Source organism: Protopterus annectens, chromosome 2.part0, assembly GCF_019279795.1.
Source record: "Protopterus annectens isolate FY-2018-M chromosome 2.part0, PAN1.0, whole genome shotgun sequence".
NCBI classification, from domain to species: Eukaryota; Metazoa; Chordata; order Ceratodontiformes; family Protopteridae; genus Protopterus; species Protopterus annectens.
In genome coordinates, this window is record NC_056728.1 from 585,069,233 (window position 1) to 585,088,213 (window position 18,981).

The window sequence follows — 18,981 nt, forward strand, 5'->3', positions numbered from 1 at the left end:
TTACTTTTCTTAAATAATGGCATTATATAATGCGTCCGTGCTGCCCTTCTGCAGCTGTCTGGTATCCTGGAACAGTTCTGATGTACTGCGCATGCGTATGCTTATGCAGTACATCAAAGCTGTGTGTAGAGGAAGCAATGGAAAAAGGAAGATCTCCGTTGCTTTTTTAAAGTTGTCTTGCTATGTTAAATGAGTTTAACATAGCGAGATATCTTTAAAAAAAGCAACGGAGAAAGGAAGATCTCCGTTCCCTTTTTTAAAGCTGTCTCGCTATGTTATACGAGTTTAACATAGCGAGACAGCTTTAAAAAAAGGAACAGAGAAAGGAAGATCACCGTTGCTTTTTTTAAGATATCTTGCTATGTTAAACTCATTGAACATAGCGAGATTACAGCAATGGAGCTCTTTCATTCTCCATTGCTGCCTAACACAAAAAAGTAAAGACTTATTTTATTTATTTTATTTTATTTTATTTTACATTTGTTGACCGGGCTAGTCCAGCTGGATATATGTCCATTTTCAGTGGAGGCCCGGGGAGAAAAGCTCCAATGGTTATAACAAGTATAGGGAATACAAAAAATAAACAAAACAAAACAAAACAAGACAAAAATTGAGCATAGTAGATAATTAGACTTTAGTATAGGTAATTTACATGTCAGAGGAAATATACATACCAAGATATTATTCCTAAGAAAAAAAGTTATTAAATAATTGCAATACTCAATTTGATAATATCAGAACGTAGTGTAAATAATACATAGTCATACCATTATCAATGTCATAAAAATTTTTTTTTTTTTTTTGTATATATGAGATGAGTTATATCCACAAGGATGTAATGTCAGTGGGAATCAGTCAGGATGTAGTATAGAGAGAAGGAAATATTGAGGTAGAGGAAAGGAGGAAGAAAGGTTAATCAGGATTGGTACAGGAGCAAAGCCAGTGTTTATTAAGATGGATTCTCAGTTGTTTTTTAAAGAGTGGAAGATTGGACAAAGATGAGATATTGAGTGGAAGTTTGTTCCACATTTTGCCAACTGAGTTGGAAAAAAGACAATCTCCTGCAGCATTATTGGGTTTGGTACTATTAACTAGTAGTTTATCTGAAGAACGTAGTTGTTTCAGGTTGTTGTAGGGAGTAAGGAGGTTGGAGAGTATTGGTGTTTTGGATGGTTGATATAGAATGTTATGAGCTATTAAGAGCTGCTGATAAATAAGCTTGTTAGGAAATTCAAGCCAGTTTAGTTGTTTTAAGTTCAGGCAGTGGTGTGTTCTAAACTGGGATCCTGTGGCAAATCGAGCAATATTATGGTAAGATGAAGCAAGTTTTTTGAGGTTACTTTTAGAGAGATTAGTGTAAATAGGGGAAGCATATAGAAGGGTAGAGAGGAGGTGAGATTGGGCTAAGGTGGTTCGGGCTTCAGGTGTAAGGAAGGATTTGATTCTGTAAAGGGATCCAATCTTTTTGTTAACTACTTTTATTGTGTTATTGATGTGACAGTTAAAGTTAAGATTATTATCAATAGTAATACCTAGTAGTTTTGTAGAAGAATCTGGAGTAATAAGAGTATTATCAGTGGAAGTAATAGAGAAGTCTAGGAAGTAGATTTGCTGGTAGGTGCGAACAGTAGTAATTTGGTTTTCTTGGGGTTAAGGAGTAGACAACGGTCAGAAAACCACTGTTCAACAGTGGTAAAGGTTTTTTGGGTAAGAGGTTGGAGTTCCGCTTGAGAAGAAGCAGTGCAGATTATAGTGGAATCATCTGCATATTGTATGCAAGAGGTGTTAGGGATAGCTGATTGGAGGTCATTAATAAAGATAGAAAATAGAAGTGGGCCTAAGATAGACCCTTGAGGTACTCCTATAGAGATAGGGAGGAGAGTAGATAGTGAACTTTTCCAAAGTACTGCCTGCTGACGATTTTCCAGATAAGAAGTAAACCAAGTTAAGGAGGAGGGATCAAGTGCATGAGATTTAAGTATGTACAGAAGAAGTTTATGATTAACCATGTCAAAGGCTTTTGATAGATCTATGAAGAGAGAAGATGAGAGTTTATTGATATTACGGTTATAGTTGATGGAGTTGGTAAAGGAGAGTAATGCAGTAGTGGTGCTGTGGGAAGGTCTGAATCCATGTTGACTATTGGCAAGTAGGTTATTATGGAGAAGGTGGTTTAGTAGTTGTTTATGGATACATTTTTCCATGATTTTAGCTATGGGTGATAAGAGTGCTATGGGACGAAAGTTAGAGAAGTCATTAGACTTGCCCCCTTTGTGTAGGGGAATGATATGGGATATTTTCCAGATAGAAGGGACAATACCCTCCTTTATAGATCTATTTATAAGGATGGCAATGGGATAGGCAGTGGCTTTAGCTCCTATTTGCAGGTATTCTGCAGGAAGCTTGTCTGCAGATGGGGTGGTAGGTTTTAGTTTTTGTAGTAGAGATTGGATATAGGAGGTAGATACAGGTTGTAGGTGAAGGGGAGGAAGAGTAGTTTTTGAACTAGGTGAGAGTAGTTTAGAAGTGTCAGGAGACAGGTGGTTTGCAAGAGTTTGGATGGCATTGGTGAAGAAAAAGTTGAAGTCATTGGCTATTTGTGTGGGATTATCTGGGTCAGAATCCTGAGGGTTCGTGTGATTGCTTGGCCAGGGATAGAAGATTATTAATACTAGTCCAGAATTTTTGGTTCTTTTATGGTGTTTTTCTGTAATTGAAAGTAATAGTTCTTTTTATCTGTCAGAATAGCTTTTTTGGTGCTGTTTCTCAGCTCCCTAAAGTTTTGGTGGTCAGTTAGATTTTTGGTAGACCGCCATTTATCACAGGATTTATTTCTGAGAATAATTTTTTGCTTCGTATTCTTGTTTAGCCAGGGTGCTGCTTTTGTTTTGGTTCTAATGGTACGGCTTGGGGCATGGTGATCTAGGATAGATAGGAATGTACAATTGAAGTATTCAACTGCTTCATTAAGTGGGAGATGTTTTAGTGGGGCCCAGTTACAATGTATTAGTTCGGCTAGAAACTGTGCAGAGTTAAAATTTTTTTTGTACGTAGAGTTTTATATGTGGTAGGTAAGGTTAGGTTAGTTTTGTATCTAATGATATAGGTTAGAGAGTGGTCACTAAGATCATCTGGAAGGATGCCTGAGTTATAGGTTTGTAAGGGAGTATTAGTAAGAATCCAGTCCAATGTGGTTTCAGTATTATTAGTTTTATTAGTTCTAGTGGGAGTATTAATGAGTTGTTTGAAGCCATATAGGTTGATATGGGAAGTGGGGTTATTACTGTTACAGGAATGCCAATCTATGTTAAAGTCTCCTAAGACTAGTGTCTCTTGAGGGAGTTTAGTTGATAGTAGGTCAAGGATGTGTTGAAGGGTGTTGATATTATTTCCGGGAGGGAGGTAAGCACAGATGATATTTATGGATTTAGTAGTATTGACTTGAAGTTTAGAGCTGATAACTTCAGCATTATTGTCAATGGTAAGAGTCAGATTTAAGGTACTAATTTGGAGTTTTGTTTTATACAGAATTGCTACCCCTCCTCCCTTTTTGGCAGTACGGTCGAGTCTAATGATGTTATAACCAGGTGGGGTGATTTCACTGTCTTTAATTGAAGGCTTTAGCCAAGTTTCAGTTAAACATAAAATGTCAAATTGATAGACTTCTAGAAGGGCATGAAGTTGACTAGTTTTGTTACAGATACTTCATATATTGAGATGGGCAATAGACAGAGAATTGGTGGGTTTGGAGAATGAGAAAGATGTAGTTTTGTTTTGTATTTTGTGTGTAATGGTTTTATTATGATGTGGGCCTGGATTAGGATGAATATCTCCATCTAGCAGAAGGTGGAGAAGTATGAAATATTTTGTTGTGGAAGTCTATAGGAGGATACGAGTATTTTCCTGGATCTAGGTTTCTTGAATTTGAAGTGTGCTAGTCTATGGTATTTGGCAAATAGGTAGTTGGCTTGTGTGGTTGGGTTTAAGAAGGTAGGAGATAAATGTGTTGTAGAGGTAGAGGTGTATTTTGAAGGAATTGAAAGAGAAGAATTCAGTGGATGTTCATAAGAGGTTAAGAGGTAAGTAGATATAAGAGAAGATACAAGTAGCAGATAGATAAGTGTTTTAAGTTGTGGATGGATGGATGATATAGGCATATTACGTTATATGGAGGTTAGTAAATAGGTGAGATATAGTTTAAAGGTGTGGTGTGGGCTAGATGTGAGAGTAGGAAGATAGGAGATAAGGTGGGTTCATAAAGTAGTGGGAGAGGTGTTAAGATAGGGGAGGGGCTAGGTTAAATTAGTGGGTGTGGTGTTGAGAAAGCAGGTTTGGTTAGTTAGGGAATGTTAGAAATCTGATTGGAGTGAACTGGATAGGGTGTGTCTATTATTGGTATAAATGTAGGACCTCTGGGGGCGGGTGGGAATTGGGGGCAGGGTAGGGGAGCGGGTGGGAATTGGGGGCAGGGTAGGGGAGCGGAGTGAGCCCGCAGGGCGAACGGAGCGGGTTGAGAGAAGAGAGTGAACTACTAAGGAAGACAATCAGTGGAATGATAGAATTTAGCAGGTAAGGTAGAAAGTGAGGAAGAAGTAGAGGTAAGTAAACAGGCTGGTATGAGGAAGATATACCGAACAGAGAAGTAGAGTATAGAAATTAAGTTGAAGGAAAAGGGAGGGAGGAGTATAAGAATGTCTATAAAGAGAAGGAATTGAGAGAAAGAAACAGGGTGGGGAGGTATATTAGAGAAATTAATGTAGTGAGGTGAGATACAGATTGGAAATGGTAAAGCGCCTCCTAGTGGACAGTAACTGATTGTGACTGAAAGTTCATATACAAGGGTATCAGGCTATGAGAGAGGGAGTAAGGTTACTTTTAAAAAGGAGAGAGTATTGGCTGTTTACAAGCGTTAGGTAAAAGGATCAAAACAGGAAAGATGGGGAGGTAGTAGGCTGCTGGCTATCCTAAAATAGGGAACTTGCCTAGCATAACAGGGAATTCTTAATCCTGTAATTAGTGAAACAATGGTCTATTAACCAGAACAGCACATACTTTCACTGTGTTAATAACACGGGCCTCTCAGGGAGCAGGAGGGTAGTTTCTTTTGTTTCAGGTTGCTGTTCCTACAATTCCATGAAGGTGTGTTTCAGGTAATAGTTACTTGAATTTACTTGTGCTACAAGCTGGATATAATGGAAAGAGACAAAAAAAAAAAAGTAAGGGAGATTATACAGAGATTAGATAGCAAAAAGGAAGACAGGTTAAGGAATACAGTTCTATAACATTTATACTAAACAATTACAGTACTAATCTTCTTTCAAGTCATATGTTCATAACACACTTAACTTGCTAGTAAGCACCAACAATAACATTTAGAAACATAAGGATGGCTGTAAGTCTGGTAGCTCTACTAGTCAACACCAGTTTAGCTTTAAATTCAAACGTCTACAATTGCAGTATTTATTTCAAATGGATAAAGCTACATTGGCTTATCTTAGGAAGCAGATTTTAACAGACATATAACAGTTGTGAAATATCTAAATGCACTGTGACTACAAATACATTAAACAGAAAAGAAATTATCAGATTATGAAGCAGCCGACATGCTTATTACTAACGTCGTGTGCAGGTACTAAATGTAATAACACTGTGGAAGTAGTCATTGGGATGCATGTTATGCTACCTTAGAAGTTATCGTATTTCTGAATCAGGGTTTTGCCTAAGGCCAATGCGATGCTTATGTACGCAAGTAACGCATTCAGTAAATAGAGTCGCTTAAGGGGCAGAATGAGAGAAAGAGGATTATATTCCTTATAAGCCACAAGCACTTATGAGCCTCGTTAACACAACTCCTCTTCTATAGGCAGAAACAGCGCTCTCTATTTAGAGTCGCTTGAAGGTTAGGTAATTATAAAAAGTATACATGACCAGGTAGTCGTCTACAGCCTAAGCTACAGTCACAATGTTCTGCACATACAGGGTGCTATAGCACACAGTCAGTAGCGTCGTTACAGGGATAAGAGAAGGAAGAAAGAATATAATTAAGGAATAAAAAACATCTACAACCTAAGTCTGATGTGCGTAGCTCTGTAATTGCCTGCAATTTAGTGCCCAGCAATAGAGATATCTTCCGCAGCAAGTAAAAGAAACAGCGCACATTAATTGGAGTCACTTGATGAACAAATGAATAAAAAGAATAATACTACAGTTAGCCATCTACACTCTATGCCAGGGCAGAATATACTGGTCATATAGGCAGATGTAGCGCTCCGAAATTAGAGTCACTACAGGGGCCATTATACTAATGGAAAAAGTCCGGGCACCCTTTGCCCTGGACCTTTTTCTATTAGTATAAGTCAGATTTACAACAGGCATGCTGACCAATCAGTGGGCACATTTTGGAATATTAATGGGGGGTCATTGTATAATTGCCCTTTCCTCACTGTAGTGCAATCTCGGAGTTGGAATATATAGTTAGCAAGGGGGTATGGGGGGGGGGCTGAGCAGTTCGATTACCAGTGTTTTCGCTCATGTGAGTGTTTGCTGAAGTAAACTTTCATTGTAATATAGACTAGTTAGAATCCAGTCTAGGACTGAATCTTTCGATGTGGCCTTGTTAATTCTAGTTAGAACCTTGATTAATTTGAGAGATGTATAGATGAATAAGATACGTTGGAACGGGACTGGAATGCATATCCCCTTCCACTGTTATTGTCCAGTTAACAATGTGGCTGTTGAATACTCACTTATATTGGGCTTGAGATTATACATGATTTTGCAAAATGTTGGAGCATGTGCTATCAATAAATTGACATCAAATTCACATTTTCTGTATATCACATTTAAATAACATTAATAAACAAAGGCTAAATTGATGTCACTGGATGTTAAAGCACTACAAACATAAAGAGGCACTTGCCAAATATTAAAATTAACAATGAGCTTAAAATGACAGTAAGCAAATGTATAAAAAGCTATCACATCAAACCCCATACATAAAAAAATTGCATTTATCATACTTCCGTTTCAATATACTACTGATTAGCTTGTAGTTGTTCAATCCAGAGTTGATCTGCCTCCGCTGTAATTTGTCAAAATAGTTCTCTGTACAATGACTAATTCGGCCAAAAACCTCCCCTTTCATTCAGTTCCACTTTTTCTACAACCAGAACAAACTTATTAAATTAGCTTGCCAAAACATTATTTGGAGTATTCTTATTAACAGAAATCAATTCTGATATGTCCTAAGATTTTAACTTATTTTTAGTCTTCCATATGTAAAAAAAAAAAAAAACAGAACAGGCTGCACAAAATGCTAAATAAATAACTGCTGTGCTTTTTTACAATTGAAATGCCCCTTAGAATATATTTTCTCACCTACCATTACAAATTACCTTCATGTATGTATTCACGATATTTGCAATGACCACATCGAAACATACCAACAGGTTTGTTAGACTCAGTCTTAATTTTGCTTTCTAACCTCTGTTTAATGGTCTTATCTTTCTTAAAATAAAATTTTATTTGTGTACCAAATTTATTTCTAATGCCATCAAAGTGGTCAAAATGTGCCAGTGGTGATCCAAAATTCTAGAAATCTGAACTTTATCTGTTGTAAATGGAATGCAACATAACTTTCAAAATTCAGAACTATTCTTCTTAGAACCAGATGGCACCATACATGTATGCAAAATTTGATCAAATAAAGTTGATCTACATTCCAAATTTTCAACTGCAGTGTCCTTCACCAACTGAACAGGATATTGTCTATTTAAAAAGTTGTTCTAAGTTTTCCATCTCCTGTACAAAAATAACATCATCTGAAACCAATCAGGAAAGTTTAAAAAAATTGTCCTTTGACAATGTTCACTTCATCCAATGTGGATGTTTACTAGAGAAGTGAACATACACATTACTAAAAGAAGGCTTTCTGTAGAAATTTGCTTCAAAGGAATATGGAACTGCATTTTATATATAGTAGGATATACAAAAATTGATTGAACTAAAAGGAAATTCATATTTAAATGTTAAAAATCCAGTACCATTATTTAACTGTTGAAAAAAATGGTGTAACTCAATGTTAGATCCATTATGTAAAATAAATAAATAACCCAAATATTGCAACTAAGTATGAACATGTTTAAATAAATCATGACTAAACACATAACACAGAATAAAACAATAAGACAACAGCAGACAACAAAGTAAATTGAATCTTGTGTGTGAATTGAAAGAAATCTTTTGAACCAAACATCATGTTACACAGATGCCATGCAGAACTTTTATCAGTGACTAGTTACAACATGTACATGCACACACACACACACACACACACACACACACACACACACACACACACACACACACACACACACATTACTTTACAGGTAAGGCTGGTAATATTTCCCAGCTCCACAGCTTTCTCTCCTGGCAACGTAGATGACTGATCCAAGGTAGATAACTGAAACCACACGATTGCCATTCTTGTGAACTCCTATTACTTCTACACTGTTTAGAAACTAAATATAAACACAAAAGGTTATATGCACCACTGCAGTCTAGCCAATCAGAAGTAGATACCAGCAGTTAACCACCATAAATATAATCTTCTCAATTAATAAATATGCAAATAAATAAATAGATAAATAAATAAATATATCAGCCACGAACGTTTGAAAGTAAACACATAAAAATATTTTACTTAGAAATTAGACAGTACAGCTAACAGTAATATATGCAGAGAAATATATAACTGCACAGGGAAAACAGAAAAAATAACCAGTATGAACATAGTGGATGCTCTACAGAAGAACATATCTAAAAAGATAAATCTGTCCTAGCTTTATCTAAATGGAAGAGTTACTGGGCTCTGTCTACTTAAGCGTGTAACAGGCAAAATGTTGGGCAACACTCTGCTAACAGTAAAATGGCTGCCATGGTGACAAGTCTCTGGAGGGTCATTACATCTTAGGATATGTTGTAATGGGGCACATACCATTATCTCACAATTCTTTCAAACCCTTCTCCACTCAGTGGACCACAGACCATGCTACTTTTTAGAAGCCTTTCATGAGGTAGTCTTTAGAAGCCAGTTGTGCCCTGTTTTAACTAATGAGCTTGGTTTTATCCTTCTGGCTAACAAGCAATTACATACTCTGCTTTGCTGACCTTTCCCAAAGAGAAACTCACTAAATCATTCAATTTATTCACAATAGCTAAATACTGCAAACTAGTTGCATTTTATTTCATATATTTTATGCATTGTACAAATGAACAAATACAAGTCTTGAAGATTTTTTTCAGTCACATATAAATAATTCACATTCTGAAGCCCTTCTGCTTATGTGCATCTCAAAGATTTATTACACTCTGATAAAAAAAAAAAAAAAAAAAAACAGTGACACTGTACATAAACATCAGCATAGGTTGATGACAATTTCTCTTTGTACTCAATGAAAGAAGTAAGACAGAGCAATTTTTGGAGTTTCTCGGGAAGATTGTAACATTTGGTCACAAATTGATTGAGTTGGAGGATAAGAACCAAATAAACAATTTACAAGTGATAATGGTCTATAATGAGAAGAAGGGTTGAATTACAATGAATACATGAAGGAAAAAATTAATGTCTGGACCATTCTTGGGAAAAAGTCTAGTAAATGAAAATTGGTATAGACTTCCCTCATCAGAAGAAGACATGGCTTCTGGGTAGTTTGAAAGATCACACATTGTCTCATCTTTAGATTTAGCATAACAGACTAGTAATGCAGAGGAAACCTATGCAACTAAAACTGACTAAAAACTTTTCCCAAATAGCAGATCTGATATCTTGTACAGTTTTTGTACATATACAATTCTTGTGAAATGTTAAAAATTCATACTGTACCCTTACTGGAGCCAGTTTACATTATCTGCCATAAGCCAACTGCTTTTAGAATCCACACAGCTTAAACAGAGAAATGCAATATTGTGCTTAAATGAAGCCTGTTGCTCATTTGTTCCAATTCTTATCCTCTTGACCAAAAAAAAAAAAATAAATAACACCAGCACTAGCATGAGTTATCAAATCACAAGCAGCTAGATCCATTACTAGGATGACATAATGCTATGATGCACTTAGCCATTCTGCAACGTTGCAGTTTCATGTTAAGATATGTCAGGTATCAACTTTATTTTTAAAACCTTTCCAAGTAGATGAAATATATTAAAATATCATTTTTTTCTGTACAGCCTTTAAATATTTTGCAGGATATTATATCTCCTGGCAAATTTTATTTTCTTACCAAGCTGTTGCAATGCTGTCAACAGTAATGGTGTTCCTGTATTTACAAGTGTTAACAATGAAAATAGTGCTTTGTGATTTAGTTGTCTGGCAGTTAAAACAGAAGACTAATGCTCTGAGCCTGTTGGAGAGCAGACTCCTGTGCCAAGAGTCAAGGGTTTGAATCTTTCTACCTTCATTTGTCTACTCTGTGACCTTGAGAAAGTCACTTAACCAGTCAGTGCCTTCAGGCAATTGAAGGTATGTGGTAGGCTACATAATGGTCTCCTGTTCTGTATGCCAGGTAAGTACCTAATATCCTTGCACTACTATTTTGACTAGAATGAATTATAAAGGACTGTTAAATTCTAACAGGTAATTTATACAAGCTACAGTACACAAATCCAAACTCTAACTTGGAACTATATGCAGTATCAAAATCGGCAATGGTATTATTCCTTTGCTTTGGATTGGTACACATCAAAGTACTAATGCAGGTTACCACACAAGTTTTTCCTTGTAACAATGCTTTTATGAATAAATTATCATTTCTCCTCATGTTGTCTTCTATTTAACATTTTCACTAACAACCTTTATCTCTCCTGTCCTCACTCTTCTTTAATACAATACGCTGATGACTCTACAATAATTTCCACCTCTGACAATCTCCCCCACCTACTCTCCCTTACCCAAGATTCTCTGCACTCAGTTGAAAAATGGCTAACATCCAACAAACTCCTACTCAATCCTAATAAAACTAAAATCCTCCTTTTCCTTCCTAAGTCTCTCCAACACCTCAAATCTACCTTCACTGTTTCTTCCCTTAATAACACAACTATCAAGGTTGAACCTGACACTAAACTACTCGGGGTCATTTTTGATGATCAACTTTATTCGATCTTCACATCCAAAACTGCATCAAAAAGACTCATCAAAAACTGGGCCTACTTTATAGAAACAAAAAATTCCTCACAAATGGATCAAAACTCACACTAGCACAAGCCTGTCTACTACCATTCTACTAAATACTGCCCTAGTCCTTATAAACCTTCAAAACTCTTGACTAAACTTGAACATACTTACAATAAAAGTGCTAGATTTGCCACTAATTTAACCTATCACTCACAGCACTGCCTATCGCTAAAAAACCTACAGTGGCTAGAACTATACCATCAACTCCTTCTGCCTCAACTATGCCTGACTCACTCCATCTTAAACCAACTCCAGTCCTGTTCTTCTCTCTCAACACTCATCACCCTCTACACTCCTAACCATACACTCCACAGCTCAGACCAACTCCTTCTCCAGATCTATAAACCCAAGAAAACCATAGGCAGACTTCTGTATAATTACTCAATAGCCAATGCATGGAACAAACTGACATTATTTTTAAGATCAATCTCCAACGTAAACTGTTTCAAAAATACTTTAAAAGACTATCAACTAAATTCTTGGACCACCTCTTGCATTGACCCAACTTAGTCTACTTGTGCCCCTTCCTAATCCCCTCCTTCCAAACAGTCTCTTTCACCCATCTCTTATCCTCCATTGTACCTTAAAATTTATTACACTAAAACCATCTTGTCCTGTTGAACTTGTAGAAACTGTACTGTTGACTAGTTACTGGATGGAACTGTATTCTAATTATTGTTATACTGTATGTTTATACTTCCACTTTGACTATGTTTTAGGACAAAACTGTTAGTAATTACTATTAAACTGTTTGTTAGCACCATTTTACTTAATGTAGTATTTACATATTACTTGTTATTATCTTTTGGAGCTTTTCTCCTCAGGTCTCTGATGAAAATGGGCATCTGCCCAGTCGGACTAACCTAGTCAACAAATGTCAGATAAATAAATAAATAAATAAATGGTCTCATCCCTGTGTGCCAAGGTTTGATTCTTCTGCTCAAGTTCAAACAGATTTTTAAGTAAATGTTTATAGGTTCATAGGTGAGGACTAGGCTATCACCCTGATGGGACATTTTAAACCTAGATATCCTTCTTCTTTGTCACACAGCTGTGTATAATATAGGTGATCATCCATGTCATAACTATATTTAAATACTTCTCATTTTTTGGATTATTTTGTTTGGGTCTTGCCTTCAGTGTTCTAGGGTCCCTACTGTAATATATGCTGTTTAAGCACTGTCTCTATCCATTAAGAGGATAGGGGTCAGTCCTGGAATAAATTTCCTATTTCCCATTCACTGGTCCAAATTACACTTAAATAGGGTCATGGCAGGGATTTGTTTTATGTATATGGGGAGTCTGTTCCCTAGTAACGGTATGCTCTGAGATATGGACTTATCTCTCCAGACCGTTCTGTTTGTGTTGCAGAAGAGGTTGACATCTCTGGACCAGGGATTTCTAATACCATTTGAGTTGCAGATGCGCAGTAGGTCCATTAGTTCTGGGTGTGTGAATGCCCTATAAACCAGGCATAGATTGCCTCTTAGTAGTCAGCATGAGACTGAGTATAACAACAGGGCTTTGAGGCAGTCCATGTAGGTCAATTGCTTTGGCCCACAATTCTTTTTGTAAGGATCCTCTTTGGATGCTTTAGTTGTTGGAAGTACCTGGGCAGGTGCATACCAAAGGGGCATTGTACTCTATGATGGCCTACTGACAGCCAGACCTGACTACAACAACGACACTAACGTTAAAAAATAAATTCCTGTCTAAAGTTAAAGACACAGTACATTAATAAACAAATGATCCTCAGTTAAATAATAAATGCTCTCCAAAAATCTACTCCAAAAATCTATAACTGGAACCTTCTACCTACTGAACTGATTTCTCTTCCTTCCCTACCCCTCTTCAAACAAAAACTGAAAATACTCCTCAGAACAAACTGGTTATGCTCTTGCAGTAACCCTAACCCTGACTAAACTATCACTTCTGCTATTCCCTCTACTCTCCCTAATTGAGTTTATGTTCTTTATTGCATATGTAAGCAGAACTGTTAACCAGGAAACTGTTATGATAGACTTTATATGAATATCGGGTTCTATATTTTGTAAATAGTTTTAATCATTGTGTTGTAAAATGTATTTTAGTATTCTTCAATGTTAACTTTATAGTAACCTTAAACATTATTTCTCTGTATTTGTCTTGGAGCTTTTCTCCCCAGGCCTCTACTGAAAATGGACATATATCCAGTTAGACTAGCCTGGTCAACAAATGTAAAATAAAATAAATAAAAATAAAAAAATAAATAACAATATGACCTTCAAAGCAACTATTTCTTCTTCATTAATCTCCCCTCCAGCATCTCATAGGGAATCACAGCTGGTAATGTACTGCAAATTCTTGAAACTACACAAGGTACAATCTGGTAACTTACATGTGGTTTCCATTTAACTAGTTGGGAAAGGTTGCCTCCTCAGCAGAGTGGACTTCAATTTCCCACCAGTCAACAGTCTAAGAGCTGTAGTTTCACCATAACCATCACTATTGCAGAAATTTCCATAGCCACCTCCACGAAATGGTCAGCTTCCTCCATGATTGCTACTATGGTTTCCATGATTAGAGAAACTATTTCCCTCCCTTTAACCTCTGGCACCAAATCCATCAGACAACCTCTTAGAATGTCTACAACTACTAATTTTGTACTGTTGTTCATTTACTATGTTCTCCAACTAGGATGGCACTGCCTGTTTCGCTTCCATAAAACGATCCAACAAGCTTTTGCAATATTGATGTTATTTTCAAGGAAGAAAGAAGCTGCAAGGTCAATGTTTCCTAACTGACCTCTGCATACTGTTCAACATCACCTGGCAAGTCAAAGTTGAGGATGTGTTTCACAATGGAAATGTCCAGCATCTAAATTGGCAGCCAGTATTGTACACCCGTCTGACTGGAACTGTTGCAGTGCTTCCTTTCTGTATCATTGTCATTGATCACCATGGATACTTGTACCCGCATATACTTCTTGAAACAGTGACAGACACTGATGTTAAAGAAACTTTACCTATTGCATTAAAGAGATCAAATAAGAAACAGCATTTGTCAGTTACTTTTACCCAAATTACTTTCTAGATGATATTTCAGACATTAAATCTTCAAAAGCAACAGCCAAAAAAATGTATTCTTTGAGGAAATCATTGATGAAAATCTTGATCTCTTTGGGGAAGGTTGCACTGAGTATCATGGCAGGGCCTTTGATAGCATAGTGTTCTGTACAACAATTCAACAATTGTATGGCTCAATATCCACATAAGTCAGTCTGTCTGCTTCATCCAAGACCAGATCCTTGGCAGTAGTCCAAGGCAATCTTTCCTCTCTCTCTCCATCATGTCATTTGCTACAAGTAGATAACAACCATGTTTTAAATCTCTTATATCCTTATTTTTATAAATTGTGAGGCTACACTGAATACTGAGTTGACTGGCAGATAGAGCATTAAGAGATTTTTTCCTCAGACTCTATATTCTCCTATGCATGACAACTGATTCTTTATTTGTACTGTTACAATTTTTGAGAATTCATAAACCAGTTAACAGTTACATATTTCTTTTAAAGTATTACTACACAAATATAATACTGCATTTCCAAATCTGATAAATATGAGTGAGTTCTGATTTCTATAAAGATGTCTCTAATATGTACAACTATCATCTTTGAAAGAATAAAGGAGATTTTCTGCTTTAATCCCTAGGTTATAACATTGAGAACTGAATGTGGCCATTTTTTACTTTAAATACTGAAGTATTCCTTTTAGTCATGTATTTGTCACGGGGTATGAAGGATTATTGTATAATTCCAATTCTTTCAGCAATATAATTGAATACAAATTGCCTCGCTGTGGCAGAATAAGGGAATGGTGCTTGGATTGGGTCGTTTGTGTGAAGTAAAGCATGCTAAACTAAAGATTATTGTGAATGTTGATGAATGATGGGTTAGATCAGTATACATGCCCTTGAATGTGTTGATCTTTTTAAATTGCTGAGAGTATAGAGTGTTACCAGCTAGTTAACTAAGATCTGACATTTTAATTAAAGTCTGTGAGGTCTAGAGTTTCCACAACTGATTTGCAGGGAAATGTCCTATATTCATACTTCTAAAATAGAAAGTCTTCAAATGTGAATACTTTCCTTTGATATAAAGTTTGTTTGGGTAAAGATGAACTATTGCTTGGTGAAGATAGTAACAAATGATTTGCTAACTAAGTGGGCTCCCAGCAGCTTGGATTTCTGATGAATACAGACTTATATGTAGGGTGACCTGGTTCTGACTATTATGGCAATAGCGTAGACTTATACCTAAGTAGTCCACTTTTAGACTGAATGTTTTCAGGAAGATTTATGTGAATGGTAGTATTAGATGTGACCTTTCTAGTGAGAAATGGATTTGTGTGATGTATGGCTGATAAACTATTATCTAATTTCACTTTTTTTCAGCTTGCAGCCAAACTTATTACTTTGTGAACATAATGAACTAACCGGTGTTTATGTAGTAGAATTTATGATGATGGCTTCTGTACTAGGGGGTTGGGAATGTGTCAAGATGGCAAAGTTAGTTTCAGAGAACCTAAAATATTTGCATGCTGTTGCCTCTTTCTCCAATGTAGTGTAGACTTGGAGTTGGTATATAAAAGTCTTGGAGGGGTCCACCCATATGGGGAAGGGGCAAAGGGGCTTGCCCCTACAGAAACAATTTTGTCCAATATTTTCTGACAGTAGTTTTGTCAAGAAGTTGTTGAATTTTTTTTAATTTGTTGAAACTACCTTCAGCATAATTTTGGAAGGGGTTTGACCACAGATGTGTAATACAGTCATAATGCCATATGTGAGGTGTACATAGTCCCAAGATGCAGAGGGATAAGGTCCTTGCTGCAGACTATACAGGCAGTGTCAAACTAGCAGCATGGACACTGGCTGGACAAGGTGGGAGAGGATGGGAGTGAACAGCCAGTGCTAGCTTGCTCATCTTGATAGGAGGGAGGTAGCTTGACTAATTGAAATGGTCATCACCACAGAAAGAAGATCCTATTGATCCAGGTTTTGAAAGTGGAGTGCTATTTGGTCTGGAGGTTGCACATCTACAGTAGCAAGTATATACCACTGAAGGCAGCTATAGTGGGTGCAGGCAGTTAAGGGGAGTTGGTATAGGGCAGTCTGCCTTACACTATAACACCTGACTATCATCTGGACTGATGACAAATGGGCCAGAGGGCTGTCACACTGATGGAGAGGCAAAGTGGTTAGTTGGGTGCTGGAAGGTGAACCATGGGGCCAATTCTGTAGGGGGAAAAAGATTCTATTTGTGCTAATTCAAGATGCTGTAATACACAGATATTATATTTAATGGGGTGTTAAATAAGGGCTCATGCATTATAGTTGCCTTGTTGAGGAATCACATCAGGGTTCATGAATCAATTATGTCCTTAAGTGTTCACATATGTAAAGGGTGGTTTATTTCTTAGGATTAAAACTGTACAATATTTACAAGTATAATCCTATAGTGCTAGATTTGATTTCCTCACCTTCTGCTTCAAAACTGTGTGACTCTGAAAAGCTGTTCTTATTGTCTTATTGACAAATTGTAGTATTATATTGGTGAAGGTTTTTTCACCCTTTAATTACTATTGTTCTATAAGTTAAACTTGTGGGATACTGAACATGTAAAAGTCTATGAGCTACTATATTTTGTCTCATGGGATACCCATGAAACGTTCTTGTCTAGATTATGCTGATTTGCTAAAAATAAATTTAATGTCTGCTTTTCATGAAGTGGCAGCAACTGAATGCTATGATTAATTATTCATGTGGTAAACTATTTAGAATGAGAGGACAGCTGAGAAATGGGAGAGGAACCCTATAATGGAGTTATGCACAGTTTGTCTGATTGCTGGGTATGGAGGGGTTATAATATGTTGTATAACTGATTATTGTTGCTCTACATCGTCCTCCTTTAGTTATGGATCTCTGTAATCCTATTTCAGTTAGTTATGGATCTCTGTAATCCAATTTCAGTTAGTTATGGATCTCTGTAATCCCATTTCAGTTAGTTATGGATCTCTGTAATCCCATTTCAGTTAGTTATGGATCTCTGTAATCCTATTTCAGTTAGTTATGGATTTCTGTAATCCCATTTCAGTTCTTGTGAATAATTATGTCACAGTCAAAAAAGCTTTTATGTGAAGTATAAATTCTAGCTTTAGAAAACATGGAAGGTAAGAGGGGTAAATGTTGTAGACAAATTGTGAATTCTTTCCAGATTTATAATCAGAAGTAGATTTTTATGAATTTTTAATTCATCAAACTTGATGTTTTATAGTGCAGGATTTGAGCTGTCACTGTCAGTGACAAAGAATTTTACGGACTCACTAGCAGAGCTAAGTTACACTACATTTCCACGAAGGATGTTTAACCTGTACAAATGTGTTATTTTTGGGACAATGCTTCTAACACCATGATTGGTGCATTACAGGAACACATTGTCTTTGCTGATTTAAATAGCACTTTGGATAAGTTAAACCACATCCTGCTGTTTAACAAGCCTATGAGGCTGAACTTTAACAGTTGCTTTTTGGTGTTGATTATAGACTGGGTAACTACAAGCAAGTAGGTAGTAAAGGTAAATAACCATCAAGATCCTATCAATCCCCCTTTTGCAAGTGATGGTGAGAAACTACATTTAAATATAGTTGTTACAGAGACTTTTGGTGTCTTTCATTTTAAACTGGGAAGCACAGTTCTCACATCTTCACTAATTATGACTAAATAGACAGACAAAATACATGTAGTTAAAATAATAGCTAAATAAGATGACTGTGAACATTCAACACTTCATGAGATGGTTGAAGCCCACGTTAGATGACCACAAATCTATGGAAGTCTGTGCATATGATGCTAGCTGTTATTTGGTGTAGAGCTAGCTAAAATGTAATAAATGAAGATCTGAGTATTGGGTAAAGTAGAGATACATATGACCCAAAGATAGTTGTGGATGACAGGCTATGTTTTGATTAACATAAGGCATTAGGAATTTGGATGCACTGCTGACTGTTTTAAGGTAGACCAGTAATGGCAATTTTACCCTTGTTAACGAATGTGATTAGGCCAAAGTAATCAGTGTGTCCTCTGTAGAGAAGAACTCAAGTAATAATTTATAAGGAGTACAGAGGAGATAAACTAGGGACGCTTGAGTATGTCACAGTATACAGGCTAAAAAGGTTATCAGAGTTGGGTGTGCTTTTACTATCTTGTAGGAGATTGAGAAGATGGCTAAATATAGACCTAAAAGCTACCTTCAGATATGTATTTGATGAACTGTGTAAGACTTAAAAAGGTAAAAATAATTTAAACTACAGATTCTGTAATATAATTTAGTAAGGAACAAAAGTTATGCATTCAGGTGAAAGGCTTGATATATGTAGATGAATGCACCATTTTGGAATGGGCTACCACAACCTATACAAAATTCTATATCTAGTGGCATTTGAAATATGCCACCCCTTGTTTTATACCATGCCATTTAGAATAAATCCATTAACTCCTTGTGATGCCATAAGAGTGTAATGCATTGGCGTTTGTCAGAATGTTCTGGAAACAATATTGCGATTCTGGAAGAGTTACTAACATCCCTGAGCTGTTTATGTGTATGTTCTTCTAGAAGAAGAGTGTGCCACATGGTATGCAGCTCCCTGTAGGTAGGAATTGGCATATTTAAAGCTATATACTTCATATTCTGTACCTGCAATTCCCTTTTTTCTC

The 18,981-nt window shown here is 36.4% G+C and overlaps 1 protein-coding gene and 1 pseudogene across 14 annotated transcripts in view; one reads left to right on the forward strand and one right to left on the reverse strand.

Moving 5' to 3' along the window:
* The window catches only part of LOC122793158 (transmembrane protease serine 11D-like), a 971,710-nt gene that overhangs the window by 20,134 nt on the left and 932,595 nt on the right, over positions 1-18,981 (forward strand). The window lies entirely within an intron of this gene.
* Positions 13,625-18,981, reverse strand: part of LOC122792754 — a 115,435-nt pseudogene continuing 110,078 nt past the window's right edge.